At 34.0% G+C, this 12555-nt stretch overlaps 1 protein-coding gene across 5 annotated transcripts in view; it reads right to left on the reverse strand.

Annotated features, from left to right (window-relative positions):
• Positions 1-12555, reverse strand: part of ADGRB3 (adhesion G protein-coupled receptor B3) — a 727056-nt gene that overhangs the window by 585550 nt on the left and 128951 nt on the right. The gene's annotated exons all lie outside the window — the stretch shown is intronic.

Raw genomic sequence — 12555 nt, forward strand, 5'->3', positions numbered from 1 at the left:
GATTCTGCCAGATACAAACTGGGTAACTTTAGGAAATCTACATCATGTCTTTAAACCTCAACCTCCTTCTCTGTTACGTAAGAATAATGGTAATATTGAATCTACAGACTGTTGTTGAGAAAAAAAATTGAGACAATGAATGAAAAACTTTTAACATCCTATAAGCAACTACTTATATAGTGTTTATAATTACTAAGTTGCATATAGCTATTTTTGCCAACACTATTGAATTGCATTTTTATTTTTGTATTTTATTTTTATTCAGTTTAAGTATCTTACTTTTCCCATTAATGCAAGTGACAGACATAAAGATCTCTCAGAACTGATTACTAATATGATAATTAATTCCTGGAATTTTTAAAAATCATATGTTCCAGATAGGCTTTTTTTTATGCTGAACATCTTCATTCCCAAATCTGCACCTTGAATTTCACAATTTCTTTTAAAATTTGGCCCATATTGCACAGGATTCCTAGATATCTCAAATAGCTCTATCATTACCTCAAAAGCTCAAATCTAAAATTACTAAATCTAAAAACTCCCAAAACATGCTCCTCTATCCACCATCTGTATCTCCCTTAACGGCTTCACCATAACTTCACTCACCCTGGTTCAAAACTTCAGAAGAAACTCCAGTTCTCCCAGCCTTTATTCCTACCATCTACCTCCTCTTGCACACACATTAGGCTGTGAACATTTTCAGTTTTGCTTCTGCAATGATTCACATCAGTTTTCTCCATTACAACCTCACTACTCACTTACCTAGGGAGTTGCTATCACTTCTTAACCGGTTTACCTGAGCTGGGTTCTCTGCTATTCCAATTCCTCCCACAAAGTACCCGTGGAGCAATATTCCATCCCTAAGTACAACTCTCCTCATAGTAGTCCTCTGCTTATAAATAGAAACAAGCAATAAACAGAGCTGGTAAGTGTTTCCCACTCTCTTTGAAGGCCACACTCCTCTATCAAGAACTCAAAACCCATACAGTCTGATCAACTGTGCCTGGAAAATAACCTCTTTTCCCTCAAATTCTACTTACCTTTTTCTGTGCTACAATCTCTCACATCCCTTGCCAATAGGAGTCAAGGTGATCAGAGAACTCCTTCCTCACCCATCCTTTCTAGCCTAGCACGCCCAGGACATGCCATTCTAAATCTCTTTATGCTGCTGTATTTTTCTACAGGGCAACTGAAACTACAATATTATTAACATGCTTGTTTATTGTCTGCCTTTCCTTGTTAGAATGTAAGCTCACTGAGTAGAGAGACTTTGTTTCATTTACTGCTGTATTCTCAGAACCTAGACTCAGATTAAGAACCAAAACAATATTTATTGGAGAAGTGGGTGAATAGAACTGCTATCACATTAGCCTTTAAAATACAATCAGATACGCACATTTAAATATTTTCAATTAGAATGTAATCTGTATATAAGCATAGTCACATGTCTTTTATATATCCCCTTTAGAATGCAGCGTGGTCTCTGACACATTAGAGATGTTCAGAAAATGGTGAATCAAATTAAATTATAGGGGCACCTGGGTGGCTCAGGCGGTTGAGTGTCCAGCTTCAGCTCAGGTCATGATCTCACGGTCTGTGAGTTCGAGCCCCATTTGGGGCTTTGTGCTGCAGCTCAAAGCCTGGATGAAGCGTGCTTTGGATCCTGTGTCTCCCCCTCTCTCTGCCCCTCCCTCACTCTCTGTCTCAAAAATAAATGAACATTGAAATTTTTTTAAAATATGTGCATACATTGGATATTTGATTTTTATTACTGCTCACTTTTCAACTCCTTAAGGAAAAAAAAAATCTGTGCTCAACTACTTTGTGTTTGAAGTCACCAAAATCTGATATATGAAAACCAAAACATTTCAAAGTAAAAGTTTATATAATAAAAATATAAATGAAACATTAAGATAATTCACCATGATCCACTAATGGCTGTACTCTTCACTTGATCAATGTAAAAGAAACTTTAGTGTTTGTGGACCAAGAGACAGAAATTGCATTTACTGACCATCCATGCTGGCTAGTCACACTGTACATAACCCGTCTCTAAATTTAGATGAATGCTAACAGGGAGCTCAGAAGGAGTAACTAACTTTTTAGTGCCTAATAAGGAACTCTTACATAAATAATTGCTGAAGGAATGAATTCCCCAATGTCACAAAGCAATGAATCAAGGATTTGAAGCCAGGTGTGTGACCAAAGGAAGAACTCAGCTCTCCCCATGAAGCCACTACCCCATGCCCATTCTCAGGGATCACAACATATGGGTTCCAGTACTAGCCCTACTTCTAACCTCAGCTTCTTGGAACTTCAGCTTCCTCTTGTTTATAGTTAACAGGTTGATAATATTTGATAAACACTCATCTAATTATAATAAAATGAGATCTACAGAATAATGTTACATTACATTCTCAAAATTGAGGTCAAGCCTTTATGTGTTCTTTTAGAAACACAATGAAGGTATATCTTCATGACAGGAAGAACAGAACGTAAGTCCTCCTTGCAAATAACCTCCAGCCCAGTTTGGTAACAAGTTCCCATGTGGGCAGAAAATTAATTACTTCATCTAGATTGCTTGCGGGTATGATGTTAGGGTTATGGATCAAGTAAAAATATATCAAAGACTACCAACTATTTTATGAAAAAAACTTTAGTTCATTTTGGTTATTTTTTCCTTTTTTTTAGGCACACAATACATTGCAGATGTTAATAGGAGGCAAAAAGGCAACAGATAATACATACAGGCATGGATGAGAAAAGGGTCTACATATTCTCAACTTCATACCTCAAGACAGAGATGTTCATTACTAAAATTACGACATCAGTGATTCTGGCAAACACTTATCAGACAGTGTTGTTGTTCCCTTAATATATTCCTTCCAGAGTGCCTGTTTCACTGGCCAAATTATCAATAAGAGCCCTGGGATAAAAATGAGCATGGAGTCTCAGAATCCAATTACTGAGGTTTGTGTATAAAACAGCAGAAAACAAAGCATGCAGATTTCTTTTTCTCATTCTATTAGATGATAAAGACAGTGATTGTCAGTTGAAAATGAACAACAGCCAGAGTAATTCAAAATATTGAAAGCATAAAGAGATGACATGCCATGTTTTTAATGATTGAGCTTCAGTTAATTTCAATAGGAAATCATTAAAAATTTAGGGCATTCTTTCAATGGTGCATTCTCAGTTTCATCTCTCTTGAGTATGAGGAGAAAAAGTTTAGAAAAAAGTTCTTACCTAAGTGATAGCTACAATTCTCTTGAACTTTTTAATAAATACAATTTCAAAATTTTTGTCACAGTTTCATTTCCTAAATACAGCAAAATGAATTTAAAGAAACTTAATTTTGAATATTTAATATTCCCCAAAACAATAATGCTGTGATTATATTAGATTAAAATTTTTATCAATAGAAATGAATTACGAACTTTTATTATAGAGTTCTTAATATAGGCTTGAAATATCTTCTGTAAGCTTATTTATGGAACATATTATGTTATTTTACTGTATTTACATACAAATGCTTTCATTTAGAATGGAGACAAAAAACTGGCATGTGTGTTTTACATATTCGTTTTTAGTTTAATTAGATGAAGCTTTTTAAGTGTTGACAATGAAAACACATCTCTTTACCTTCTTTGACATAAAGGATATTTACATAAAGTAAAACTAATTTGAAATATTCTAGAATAAATTCAATTGTTATCTCTAGAAAAATAATTTAGTGTGAGGTAGAAATCCTAAAATATAATAAGCAAAATATTTTAATACTTTTTCTTTTGTTTAATGTTATATGCTTCATGATGGAACTGCTGTATTTACTAAAATTTTGCAATTTTATTTTTCTTTATTGTCAACACCTACAATATTTTCACATATAAAATAAAACAGCCATTTATTTTTATAATAAATTTGTCAGTATAAATGTATAAGTTTAAAATTTTTAATTAAAAAAACCCACTTGTTTTTCTGCAAAAAGTTATATTACACCATTATTTTAAAGGGAGCAATTGTGTGCAACTTTGCCCATGAAATCTCTTTAGTGGCAACTTCCTGATTTAACTGCAATTAAGTCAGTATTGTAATGTTATTTAGTCTAATTCATAAAATGTGAAAAATGGGCTGACATACTCTGATTATTTCTACATCAATGATCTGTAGATACTAAAACAAATAACTGATGCTTCTAGAAACATACACCTAAAGAGCTAAAAATGAGCCTTTAAAAAATTTTCTATTTTAAAGACAGTTTAAAGTCACAGAGAAAATAAATAATACAGAGAGAATGTACTTCACCTGGCATTAGGAAATATGACCATGTGTAGTCAAAATATATGTGAGAAACCTGAAGAAGAGTGTGTTGATACAGTTTATCTTGGGAACCATGTGTTATAAACCAGTGCATTACAAATGGGTTATTTTTTCCTTTAATCAGATGTCTTTGAGTTGATTCTACATCAGTAGTTGAATTGTATATTTATCATTAACAGATAGGATATATTTGCATCATGAATAAGCTGTAACATTTTTTTTATAAAGATACATCTCTTTTGAAGATTGTTCAAGGGGCCCCTGGGTGGCTTAGTTGTTTGAACATCTGACTCTTGATCTCAGCTCAGATCATGATCTCACAGTGGGGAGATGGGCTCTGAGTCCAGGATCCATGCTGGGTGTAAGAGCCTGGTTAAGACTCTCTCTCCCCCTCTCTCTGCCCCTCCCCTGCTCTCTCTCTCTCTCTCTCTAAATAAACATATATATACACAAACACATATATATATATGTATATATATAATTCTCTCTCTCTCCACATGTCCCCACACGTTCCCTCTCTCCGTCTCTCTCTCCCCAAAATAAAAAAAAATAATTATTGAAAAAAAATAGATCATTCAAGTACGACTTGTGACTATGAAGTACGTAAAGAGGAATGGGACAAGAAATGTTAAAAAATGTAATGACTACTGATTGGAATCACTTCATGTACTTGTTAACAATAGTCTGTAAGAGAAACAGTTTTTAAAACCATCAGGAAAACATTAATCAAGTAAACATAAAATTATGTTCAAACTAGCCTTACCTAAGAAAACTTGGCAGTCACATTAATGTAATAATAACATATTATATTTGTTCATTACACTGCAAATTTCTTATAAGATCTATAATTCCAGATCTAGAAACGATGTGGTATCAAAAACCATGTGGTTTCATATGTGGAGCTATTATATGTATAAATTGGCATAGTCTCTATAAAATAATGATTAGTATGTGGATGGTCCTTTGAAAAGCTCACTCTATGTAGGAAGCAGCTAGTCCAGTACCTCCAAAATATGTTCCTTAAAAAAATAATAGAAAAATTGAAAATAAATAATCTGAGCTTTCAATGGAATAAGCTAAAAAAGAAAAGCATAATAAACACAAGAAATGTAGAGGAAACAATGAAGAGAAAAAAGTAAATAGATGAGACAGAAACTAACAAATAAAAAACATGATTGATACGGTCAATTAAAATAGTTTCCTGTTTTTTTTGAAAAAGAATCCCCAAAATATCTGGCAAGACTGAACAAACAAAATAAAAGCTCACGTAACATAAAAATGTAAAACAGAGATAATGACATATAAATTCATGATTTTAAAATATAGAAGTTGTGGGGCGCTTGGGGGTCTCAAGTGGTTAAGTGTCTGACTCTTGGTTTCAGCTCAGGTCATGATCTCACAGTACATGAGTTTGAGCCCTACATGGGACTCAGCACTGTCAGCACTGCTTGGGATTCTCTTTCTCCCTCTCTGCCTCTCCCCTGCTTGCACTCTCACTCTCTTTCTCAAAATAAATAAACTTAATAAAATAAAATAAAATAAAATAAAATAAAATAAAATAAAATAAAATAAAGTAAAGTAAAGTAAAGTAAAATAAAATAAAATAAAATAAAATAAAGAAGTTGTGATTAAAATATGTCACTAGATCTGAAAACCTAAAAGAAACAATACTTTTCAAGAAATTTGTAAGCATATAAGAAAATATATAAATGATCAGAATTGACCAAGGAATAAAAACAAGTACCTAGTCCAGAAGGATTGACAGGGATTTTTTTTTCATAATTACAACAAATGGATAATCCTTATACACTAATAGTATAGAAAAAAATCCAAAGGTATCCAATTTTATGAAACATGTATAACCTTGATCTTAGGAGTATACAAAGCATACGATGTAAATAAAATTATAAGCTTGTCAAACTTATAAATAAAAATGAATTAAAGACAAGAACCTTGCAGGGATCAGTAATGATAACATACTGTGAACTATGGAGCATAATTAACCCAACCTTCTGCTCTAGTTGTATATTTAAAATATTTATATATCACAGACAAGAAGGGTTTTTGCAATGATGGTCCATATTTAGAAAACCTACCAATGTAATTTAATCACATAAAGGACAGAAAATATGATCAATGTCAGTAGATGCAAAAACATATTTGATAAACTTCAATGCCTACTCATGATTACAAAGAATATAAAAAATAAGAGTAGAAAGTAACTTCTTTAATCTATTAAAAATAGTTTTCCATCTTCCCCAAACAGACAAATCTAAAATAAATATCATCTTTTAATGGTATAAATTTATAAGCATTCCATGAGAACCAATGCATGAATAACTACTATTACTTCTGCTTTTCAACATTATGCTAGAAGCCCTCTTAGGCCAGAAAGGTTTTTGTTTTTAAATTTTTTTTAAACGTTTATTTATTTTTGAGAGAGAAACAGAGAGGAAGGGGGAGAGGGGCAGAGAGAGAGATGGAGACTCAGAATCAGAAGCAGGATCCAGGCTCTGAGCTATCAGCACAGAGCCCAACGTGGGGCTCAAACTCAGCCAAAGTCAGACACTTAACCAATTGAGCCAGCTAGGTGGCCCAGAGCAGAAAGGTTTTAAAAGTAACGAAAGGGTATGGGATTCATAAAGCAGAGTCAAAATTAACAGATTTTGCAGAAAATAGGTATTTATGATCATGATGTGAACCCAGAGAATCTATAGATGAACTATTAGAATAATGAGAGTTCAAAAAGTTGCTGGATAAAAGGTCAGCATGTTAAATTTAATAACAATCTATTAAACAGCAGTAATTGAATATAAATTTTAGCAAGAAAAACTGAGGAATAAAATTTTATAAAATACATTGGAATAAAGCTTACCAAAATGTGAAACATTTTGCAAATGAAATTACACATTTATATTGAAGGACGTAAAAAAAAGACATGAATAAATGAAGCTATGTAACATGCTGAAATATTTAGATGTTAATTGACCTAAATTAGTCAATGAATTCAATTCTAATCAAAATGTAATGAGGAATTACTGGAAGAACATTTTGGTGATACAAGAATAATGTTATTAAAGCAAAGAATGGAACAAAATTTTAAAGAACAGATTTTTTTTAAATTGTATTACTGGGGTGCCTGGGTGGCTCAGTTGGTTGAGCATCTGACTTCGGCCCAGGTCATGATCTCACAGTTTGTGAGTTCGAGCCCTGCATTGGGCTCTGTGCTGACAGCTCAGAGCCTGGAGCCTGCTTCAGATTCTGTGTCTCTCTCTCTGCCCCATCCCCACTCATTCTCTGTCTCCCTCTGTCTTAAAAATAAATAAAACATTAAAAAATTTTTTTAAATAAAAAAAATTGTATTACTGAAGTATAGTTGACATACAATGCTATATTAGTTTCAGGTGTACAATATTGTGATTTGACAGTTCTATACATGGCACAATGCTCACCATGCTAACTGTAGTTACCATCTGTCACCATGCAACACGTACTTTTCATTCTATGACTTATTAATTATATAACTGGAAATCCATACCTCTTAATCCCCTCCATTATTTAATCTATCCCCATCCCTCTCCATCCCCCACAACCACCAATTTATTCTTTGTCTTCTGAGTCTCTTTCCGTTTTGTTTCCTCATTTGTCTTGTTCTTTAGGTTTCACATAGAATTGAAACTTGTCTTTGTCTGACTTATTTCACTTAGCATTATATCCTCCAGACCCATCCCTGTGGTCACAAATGGCACAATTCATTCCTTTTTTATGGCTGAGTAATATTCCATTATAAACATATACCACATCTTTATCTATTCACCTATCAGTGGACACTTGAGTTGCTCCCATAGCTTGCTATATAGTCAATAACAATGAAATAAACATAGGGATGTACATATATCTTTTTGAACTATTCAGCAGAATTCCTGGGTCAAACGGCATTTCTATTTTTTATTTTTTTCATTAATTATTTATTTTTATTTATTTAAATTCAAGTTCGTTAACATACAGTGTAGTCTTAGCTTCAGGAGTAGTATACCCAGTGATTCATTTCTTACATATGACACCCAGTGGTCATCCCAAAAAGTTCCCTCCTTAATGCCCTTCACCCACTTAAACCATTTTATCTTTTACTTGCTCCAGAACTTCATTCAATAGAACTAGAAGATCTTGTGGAAAAAAAGATTTTGCATTAGTGTTAAATACTGATTGTAAGAATCATATGAGAGGACAATTGGGTGACAAATTTTATAAAGCCAATGCCTGTTTGTGTCTAAAAATATTAACTTTTTTAAAAAAAGAATAACTTCTGGGGTGCCTGGGTGGCTCAGTCGGTTAGGCTTCTGACTTCGGCTCAGGCCATGATCTCATGGTTTGTGAGTTGGGGCCCCGCATCAGGCTCTGTGCTGATGGCTCCGAGCCTGGAGCCTGCTTCAGATTCTGTGTCTCCCTCTCTCTCTGCCCCTCCCCTACTCGTGTTCTGTCTCTCTCTCTCTCTCTCTCTCTTTCTCTCAAAAATAAATAAACATTTAAAAAATTTTAAAAAAAAGAGTAACTTCCTCAACTGAAGAAAGAAGTATCTCCTCTTCCAAAACAAACAAATCTAAAGTGAGATTAACAGTCAATGTTCAGATAAATTTTCATTAAAGTCAAAAACAATATATGGATATCTGATATCATTTCTAATAACATCTAGTTAATATTTAAAATGTATATTCCATAGCATCCAGTAATTTCACTAGAAGGAAGAAATCCTTCAATATGTGTTAAAAGAGAGGTTAAGAAAATGTTCATGCTAACATATTTGTAGAAGGACAAATCAATGAGCAATATAAATGTCTACCAACAGGACATCAAATAAATAAAATGAGAGTAGTTTATTCTTTTGGATGATTAAAACACAACAGTTAAAATGGTATTTCACACTTAAATAAGCATGTGTGTGCGTGTATATCATGAAACTCCTCTCAGTGTCATGGCCCCTGCTTAAGATTCTCTCTCTCCTTTGGGGCACCTGGGTGGCTCAGTCGGTTAAGTGTCCGACTTTGGCTCAGGTCATGATCTCATGGCTTGTGAGTTCGAGCCCCGCATTGGGCTCTGTGCTGACAGCTCAGAGCCTGGAGCCTGTTTCGGATTCTGTGTCTCCCTCTCTCTGCCCCTCCCCTGTTCACACTCCGTCTCTGTCTCTCTCAAAAATAAATAAACATTAAAAAAAATTAAAAAAAAAAAGATTCTCTCTCTCCCTGTCTCCCTGCCCCTCCCCCATCCACTTGCACCTCTCTCAAAATTAAATTAAATTAAATTAAATTAAATTAAATTATTAAGTGGTTTCATGATTTAAGTCACTATATGAACAACAATGAAAATCTGTCATTCTTTTTATTTTTTTAATTTTTTTAATGTTTATTTATTTCTGAGGCAGAGAGAGACAGAGCATGAGTGGAGGAGGGTCAGAGAGAGAGGGAAACAGAATCAGAAGCAGGCTCCAGGCTCTGAGCTGTCAGCACAGAGCCCGACGCGGGGCTCGAACTCACAAACCGTGAGATCATGACCTGAGCCGAAGTCGGTCGCTCAACCGACTGAGCCACCCAGGCATCTGTCATTCTTATGTAAAAATATCAGGCAATGTAATGGTCATGTACAATACCTCCCTGATACATGCAAACTTGACACAGGTATTATCTAATTGGCATCATAAGAATATTTTCCATTTTCAATGATTTTGGAAGACAAAAAAGTACACTGATGAGCAAAAAATCTGGCAGTAAAATACATTAGCATTTTCAGATTTAAAATACTTAATCTGAGGAAAAACAAGTCTGCACTCTCCTCAAACAGTAACAGAACCTAAACAAGAGAGCAATGAGAAAATAGGCCAGTACAGCACCGACTATAGTCTATATGAAGGACAGAAAATGAATGGCTTCTCTAGAATGCGGATCGTGGGAGAAAACCAAGCAAAGACCACACAGGTACAGAACTCAGCTGCCAAGGATACTAAAGTACAACCTGTGCTACACAGGCATGTATAGGAAGAAATACCAGCAGATATTCAGGTCTGAGGGACTAGCTAGGCATTCCAGAGACTGCCCACAAGAAATTACTAACTGCAAACCTGTGCAGAGTCAAAAGAGGGAAACCAACAAAGAAAAAGGTTTAGGGAACTTGTACAAATATGTAAATAAAGCATCTTGTCTGAGAATATTTAGGGCACTGCCTGCCTCTGGTTTCTCCTCTCCCTGCTGTCTCTCAAGTGGCGATGGGGAGGACAGGCTACACTGCCCTGACAGGGCACGTGAGCTGAACCGGGAGTGCAGGAACTATACTGCTGTTCGCTGCTGCAGCAGCTGCTCTGTCCCATAGGATCACCAAGGAGGCGTGAAAACACCCACTGTAGGAGGCAGGAGAAAAGGGTGTCCTTGGAATCAACTCTATTTTTCCAGCATGGAAATAACCCAAGCTATTTAGCTAGAAGGCAAGATTCAAAAGGATGCTAATATATTTTAGAAATAGTAAGTTTGGCAAAAAGAAAAATTATAGTATTTGAATATTTCCTCTTGGTTCCTACTATATGCCATATATCTAAATTGCACGTTGGATGCAGCTGACACATTTATTCAGAGAACTGGACATGCTGCTATTCTAATGTCCTGTGGTAGGCTTAGTAATTGGACATTGAATCTAGCTAGAATTCATACCCAGTTACATTTTGCTGAGGGAAAATTTATCCTGGCAAATGGCATGATTTTTTCTAGCTAGAATTCTAAAAGGGATGCAGTCCACCTGCATGGACAGCTGCTACTTCACAGATCCTTTGCCAGCAGCCACTATTTAATAGAGTTGTGTGGACATTATGTTTGTTGTTTTCCTTCTAACAAAAGTAAGATGAGCTGGACTTGAGTTTTTCCCTTGACTTGCTTTTTCTAGCTTCTACTTTATTTTTAGGAAACAATACTTGGTAGCATCATTATATTTAGTTCTGCCCAAAACAATCTTTTGATACTTTCTGAATTACTTATTTTAATAAGGTTTATTAACATGGAAAATTAACCTCCGATACATTCCTAATTAGCTTTTAATATATTTTAGCTTCTCTGTTAGGAAAAGGCCTATCCAAACTAACTAGTAGGAATTTAATCTTCATTACTAAAGCATATGACAACCACCCCTAGGGGAGAAATGTCCTTGAGATATGTGTACGCTTGTGTGTGTGTGTGTGTGTGTGTGTGTGTGTGTGTGTGTGTAACTGCCATTCTCAGAGATAACTCAAATACCAAATTTTCCCTTCAACTTTGATGACATAAAGAACTGGGTGATTTTCAACCAATAAATGACTTATATAATGAGATGCTATTCATATACATCATATGACGCTCAAATGCACTGAATTGCTTTTAATCAAGATTAAAATTATTAGTACACTAATAAAACATATATTTTGCTTTTAATCAAGATTTAATAAAAAATAATGCCCTAGCTAGCAAATTATGTCATTAAATATAATTTTCCAATACAAACACTTTGACTAGATGAAACCAAAGGTATAGGATAGTACCCAAACTGAAGAAAAAGAAATAATTTCAAACAATTAAGACATGATTTTAGTTAATGAATAAAAATTTATGATTTTTTAGGTTAAATTTTGTAACATATAATAATGTAATGAAATAATTTGTGCTATTAACATTCATTTTCTTCAACGATAGCCCTCATTTTTCATCTCTCAGTTGACCTAATTTCTTTGATTTTTCTGGAAAGAGAAGTTATTTTTTACATATTGAGAGGATTTTCATTAATATAAGAAACATTCTATATTTAAGTTGTATTGTGTTTAAGGAATAAAACATTAAGGAAATACTTTTTTAGAAACATCTTGGGAACAAAAGAATCAATCTGATCTAAAGATTTCATGAGAGCCATTTTACATAAAATTAGGACATGTAAGGTAAAGATAAGGATTGTTAGGTAAGGATATGTGCATTATCTTTCAAGAAGTGCATAAAATAACTAAAACAAAAAAATCACAGTAATAGGTAAATTTTATTTACTCATAAATGAATAGCAAATTAATTTAAATATTTTAGATTATTGACAGTTATATTTTCTTTTCATTTTTCCTCAAATGTATAGAAAAATGAAAGTTTTTTTATTGGCTGTGAATAACTATGCACTCTACATAACAATAAGCAGGCCACAAGCCATTAAATAACATATGTTTAAATTATCCAGATTTTCTAT

This window comes from Acinonyx jubatus, chromosome B2 (genome assembly GCF_027475565.1).
Source record: "Acinonyx jubatus isolate Ajub_Pintada_27869175 chromosome B2, VMU_Ajub_asm_v1.0, whole genome shotgun sequence".
NCBI classification, from domain to species: Eukaryota; Metazoa; Chordata; class Mammalia; order Carnivora; family Felidae; genus Acinonyx; species Acinonyx jubatus.